This window comes from Sinocyclocheilus grahami, unplaced genomic scaffold (genome assembly GCF_001515645.1).
Source record: "Sinocyclocheilus grahami isolate Dianchi unplaced genomic scaffold, SAMN03320097.WGS_v1.1 scaffold688.1, whole genome shotgun sequence".
Classification (NCBI taxonomy): domain Eukaryota; kingdom Metazoa; phylum Chordata; class Actinopteri; order Cypriniformes; family Cyprinidae; genus Sinocyclocheilus; species Sinocyclocheilus grahami.
In genome coordinates, this window is record NW_015505867.1 from 75,113 (window position 1) to 80,422 (window position 5,310).

At 36.5% G+C, this 5,310-nt stretch overlaps 1 pseudogene; it reads right to left on the reverse strand.

Annotated features, from left to right (window-relative positions):
• Positions 1-927: 927 nt before the first annotated feature.
• Positions 928-4,397, reverse strand: LOC107559488 (putative nuclease HARBI1; annotated as a pseudogene).
• Positions 4,398-5,310: the final 913 nt, after the last annotated feature.

The window sequence follows — 5,310 nt, forward strand, 5'->3', positions numbered from 1 at the left end:
CTAGTTAGACCCACAGCCAGGTACCAGTAGCAGCAGCACCTTCATTACTGGTAAATGAGCTTTCAGTTCTACACTGTATAATAATTTGTTGCTGCATTCAATTAAGTATAAACCAAATGGCTGTTACAGTCATTTCAAGTATGTTAAATCTTGAATTTCTTTGACTTAAAGTGAAAAATGCTAAACTTAATTAGAGCTAATGAAAAAATATGTTGCCACGAGTTATTGATCACAATTTTTACAGTGTAGTTCATTGTAATGACATTGTGTTTTTGTGCAGTTTTACATAATACATGCATGTGCAGTAAGTGGACTTCTTCTAACTTTGTTTTACATCAAAAGGGAAGAAAGTGCAACACTTTGTAATACCCATTTGTTTCCATTGCACAGAACAGTGAGGAAACCCTCTCAGATGACTGTCATTTGGAGGAAGTACCTGTAAGTACATAAATAGCTTGTGCCTATTATTTCTGACTGCAATATATGAGTTACAGGAGTCAACATCAACAGAAAGGCCTACAGAAGAATCTGCACAGAGAAGTGATACAGAGGTGGGTGGTGTTGAACCTTTCCTATTTATTTTTGTTGCATGAGGCATGTATTGAGAGTTACATGTTAATTTGTCCACACATGGCACAGAGTGACATCCATTCCTTATATAAACAGAGTCTTCAACACAAAGTAGAGTATTTTTGCCTGAAAAAGTTGAGTAATAGAACTTGACCTCTTAAAGAAAATACTGGCACTAGAGATAGAGTTGCTTCAAAATGAACTTCAGCTTATTCAGCTGATACACTATTTCACACAGAGTAATACTGTTGAACTTACATAACAATATCTCTTATTGCAGGCAAAAGATAACTGATTACTTTTCTTTACAAAGAATAAAAGACAGGATAAAGTATTTATCTTGTCTTTTATTAAACACTTAAAAATTGTGTTCCAAAATACTGTCCCGTGCAACTCTGCCACTAGGTTGGTCCAAGTGCACTGGCTGGAGGTCATCATCAGGCTGCACTTCCACCACAGGTCCTCTCCTTTCTGATGGTGGCAATGTTGTGTAATAAAGAACATGCAACAATAATGTTGCAGGCCCTATCAGCAACCCTCAGACTTTTCATACACTGAAATCTTCCCTTTAGTTGCCCAAAGGTAATTTCAATGCGTGCCCTTGTCCTGGCTAGAGCTGCATTGTAACGGGTTTTTGGTCAGGGAATGTCGTCATAAAATACTGCCTGCAGGCATAGTCCCTGTCTCCAAGTAGGAACCCATCATAATCACTTGTATAATGGAAATATTCAGTTCTGTTAGGCCCAGCATAAGTGTATGTAATACAGTGAGCTTGACATTTATATTTCCCTTACCACGTTCAAATAATGTACATAAACATTACTCTCAGAAAATTATTCAGTCATGCACAGATCCTGGCCATTTTACTTCCACATTTGTAGAGTCACACACCATCTAAGACATTTTAGTCAGTCAGCTGCATACTTTATGATTTTTTAAAAATTTGATATTACTAACCTGGAATATTAAGAATCCTAATAGTAACTTACCTGCACATTTACACTGTGAACCCCCTTTCGGTTCACAAAATCCCCTTCATTGGAGCCTGGTGGGGCCTTGATGGGAATGTGTGTGCAGTCTTTGGCACCAATCGCATTAGGGAAGCCTGGAGGACATATACATCATACTTATTGACACGGTCATGATTGCGTGATCTTAATGAACAATTGTAATGTACCTGCAATGGTGAAAAATTCTGATTTAAAACCTGGGGTCTTAAGTGCCTTGGAAATACCACACAAACCCCTAAAAACTGCTCGAGTGCCAGGTAAACTTTGCGAATGGCATGATGGACTGCACTTTTCAACAACTTCTCCACATCTCCAATAGTGTAAAGGAAAGTGCCACTCGCAAAGAATCTCAGACCAATGCACACAGTTTGTGCTGTGCTTAAAGCCCGACTCAGGCAAGTCGAAAATGTAATATGTGCTTCCAACAAATTAATGATGTAAATAACACCCTCATGAGAAAAACAATATCTCTCAAAAAGTAGGAAATGGATCCTGTCTGTCCTGCAATACGTGATTAATTTGAAAAGCTCTGCGATAATAAGCGGAGGTGATAAAGGAAATCTGTCACAACCAGGTATTGTCCGTTTTTACGACAGCAACCTGTTGCGGAAGGTGCAAGAATTACTTTTAATTTGTAATGTCTGTATTATATTTACTGTTGATCAAAGATAAGCAGATCCAAACAAAGGTGTGTGTTCATGAGAAAGGTGAAATATGTTGAATGCTTCTTCCTTCCTTTCTGTTTTGTGACAACACAGTTTTTCAGTAGGACTCTCCTGTAATGCTGCATTACTGCAGCACAGTGTTTGTTATGACACCGCCCTGTGTTTTCCGGCAGGACGACTCAAGAGCTTGTGAAGTCTATTATGACTATACTGCTCATAACAGCAATATGTCAAATATAATATCTGAAATTATTTTTGCACATTCACATTTGGTAATTAGTCACTTTCCAGACACTCTTTACCCTGTCAGATCTTTTCTGTATTCTTGATATTAGGCATATTAAAGTTTAAAAGTTTTGTTCTTCTGTCTAAAAAAGAAAGAAGTACAGTGTGCCTGGCCCATTTATTTGTTTAACATTTGATATCAGATAATCAAATACAATTTTTGGGACAAATACACATGTACAATACTTCCTGTATTGAGATGCTCATCTGATGAATAGCAGACACACACAAACACACACACACACACTGCTGTCTAGAGAAGGAAAGATCATGTTCATGAAACTGTGTGAAGACTGTAGTCCAGATGAAAACAAAGATAAAATAATGAAACACAAACGACAGACATTTCTGCTCCTGTTCAAATATCTGCTGTGCTGTGTAGTGCATAAGTGAGCATATAATTGATTATTAAAAATGACACCATTATTATTTAGATGTGAATAAGTGATTTTACAACTGTGTGATATTTGTTGTTTTGCCGTAGCAGCTGCTGTTGGGGACCAGTGAACAGTCACGATGTGGTAAACATGATGGAGGTGTGTAGGTGTGTGGGTGACAAGTTGAGCAACTGACTTTCACTGGTTGTGACTGTGTGTTTGTAACAGTCAAGAGATCATCTTCATCTGTACAGATCACGCACAAGTTTGAAAGACAAAGAAAACTGGTGAAAATACACTGCAAGACTTGAACTTCTCACTCACAGAATTTAAGAATAGATGTCATATATGTGCTGATTAATAACCTGTTGTGTAGTAAATATACTTACACCCTCCTGGTCTGTTTCACAAAGATCAGAGTTCATCTTCATCTGCTTTAGTTTCCTGTGAAGTGAGGAAGATGTTGAACATCACAGAATGCAGCTCAGTTCATTGTGATAATATGTGTGTACATCTAATCAGCAACAGCAAAACCACTCTTAACCACCTCTTAAAACACACTTTTTCACACTCTGACTTATCCACTCACAATGTTCAACACACAGATGCATCACACTGTGAATTTTTTTTTTCATCAATCACATTCATATTTCATCTAAAACTTTTCAGTCACACTATTGTCAACTAGTGTTACAATAGCTATAACCACATGCACAAAAACCAAAACAATAATAATAATTATTATTTTAATAAAACTTATAGTGTCATAATTGCTGGTCATGATGCAAATAACGCCCCAATTCGTAATTTTGTAAACATGCAATTAAATATTTTTTACACAATAAATATTGAAATGTTATTATGTATTGGAATTCTTTAAATAATAATAATAATAACAATAAATACAGTTTTTATTATTAAAAGTCATGGGACCAGGACAAGAGTACAGCAATAAAATAAATGCAGAAAATACATTTGAAAATAGTAGAAATAATTGATGAAGGCAGGGGAAATGTGTCCAAGACAGTTTTAATCTGACCAGCATAACAATATGAAAAAGTGGAAATCTGTTTGTTTTAATAATGATAAATTGCCTGGAGTTGCCGGAAGAACCATTGTATAAATATTTTAAAAATGTAGTGATGTTTGGATGCTTGGAAATGTTTTAAGGATATTCATAAACACCACCAAAATACAATCAAAAAATGATCTTAGCTGTAAAGGCAGATGCTGATGCTGATGATCAGACAGATCACAATGACTCCAGAACATGAGATGACGATGATGATGCTGATGATGTACAATGGCATTTGTTTGGGTGATTCTGGTCTGATCTGGTTTTCTGACAGACACCAAACAGTCAAACACTCATGATATGAATCAATCAGCACTAATCACTATCAGCCAAACATGCGTATACTGTAATTGTTGCACTGCTTTAATAATAATAATAAAAAGTCACAAAATTACCTGTTATTGTTAACATCCATCCTATTGTTGCTGGGTAACAGCTGTAGTTTCCTGTTCCTGAAAGTGAAGTGTGTCCAATACTTGGAATTTGTGCTCTGCATTTAACCCATCCAAGTGTAAGTGTGTACACACGCACGCACGCACGCACGCACGCACGCACACACGCACACACGCACACACGCCAGTGGGTGTGTGTGTGTGGCCAATGGGGTAGTTGGGGGGTTCAGTGTCTCACCTCAGTCGTGGTATTGAAGGTGGAGAGAGCACTGGTTATTCACTCCCTTTAGTACAATCCCTGCCAGACCTGAGACTCAAACCCGTGACCTTCGGGTTACAAGTCCAACTCCCTATCCATTAGGCCACAACTATATTGTAGTTTGTTTTGTTTTTAACATAAAACTTTGAATACTGATATTTGAAATTATTTAAAAACATGAAAAATATTGTCAAAATGTGAAATAAAAACCGCCAGTAGGTGGCAGCAAGTGACTGTTAATGAGTGAGTCATTGAGATTCAACCGATTCATTCAAACGGCTGATTCATTCAGGAACAAAGCATTTAACTGTGTTAATAAGTGAATCACTGAATCATTTATTCAACCAATTTGTTCAAAAAGCTGATTCATTCAATAAGTAAACACCGTCCATTGCTCAGAGACGCAAAACAGTGCTGGGATCTTTGTTTGGAACTATTTTCGTTGGCAAAATTGAGCAAAAACAAACAATATTACGTCTAAAATGTAAGTCACTTGCTAACGTTACTGAACTTGTATAAAATGATTATTAAATTTGTTATGCTGATATCTGCAGAAAAACTGTACTCTTTGTGTGATATAGGTTAAGTTAACTATATTAAATTATATAAATATAAAAAGCATACAGAAGCATTTTTCCGTCTACAATTTAGAATGCCTGGAATTTTGAGTTTTAATA